We start from the raw sequence: 679 nt of genomic DNA, 5'->3' as shown, positions 1-679 counted from the left end.
TATTATATATACAGGGTCTTCAAAAGTATTTGTGAAACTTGGAATTAAAAGATACTGGAATTTTTCCATGATCATTTTGAAGCCCACTCATGTGTGTATATCGAAACCAGTTCTGTGTATGATTTTTATAGAACATCACATTCATATAATGCTCATAACATGACACAGAGTCCATAATGTTGTGTTCTAAAATAAGACTCGATGATTACACTGCTATAATTTACTCTGATGTGTGGCCAATAAAGCCTGTGCTGCCATATCTTGAAGTAAAACCCCCGGCACAGCATAAGCCATGTTTGAAATCGTCAGTCTAAAATTAGAGGACATGTCCCATGAGTAGGATCTTTTTATTGGTTGGTAAATTAGTGAGAGTAATTTTCAATGATTACTCTGAATTAGAACGTGTGCTTTTAAAGCATTAAACTTTGTCACTGTTCCATGCACTTTTGTCTCATGGCTTCCTTCTGTGGAAGCTCTTCAGCGTTTTACAGTGTATGTATTACACACGCACACTGATCTGTGCTATGCATTTCATACCCATCTCTCTTCTTAATGAGAATGGGCTTGGATTTATACTTTCTCTGCTGTGTTCACGCCACTGTAGTTTTGTGTGCTTTATCCTTGGAAGGATGCAAATGCTGGTTTGAATTTGAAGTTAAATTTTAAACTTAACTTACAA

The sequence above is a fragment of the Chrysochloris asiatica genome, unplaced genomic scaffold (genome assembly GCF_000296735.1).
Source record: "Chrysochloris asiatica unplaced genomic scaffold, ChrAsi1.0 scaffold00012, whole genome shotgun sequence".
Classification (NCBI taxonomy): Eukaryota; Metazoa; Chordata; class Mammalia; order Afrosoricida; family Chrysochloridae; genus Chrysochloris; species Chrysochloris asiatica.
This window is presented reverse-complemented; position numbering follows the sequence as displayed.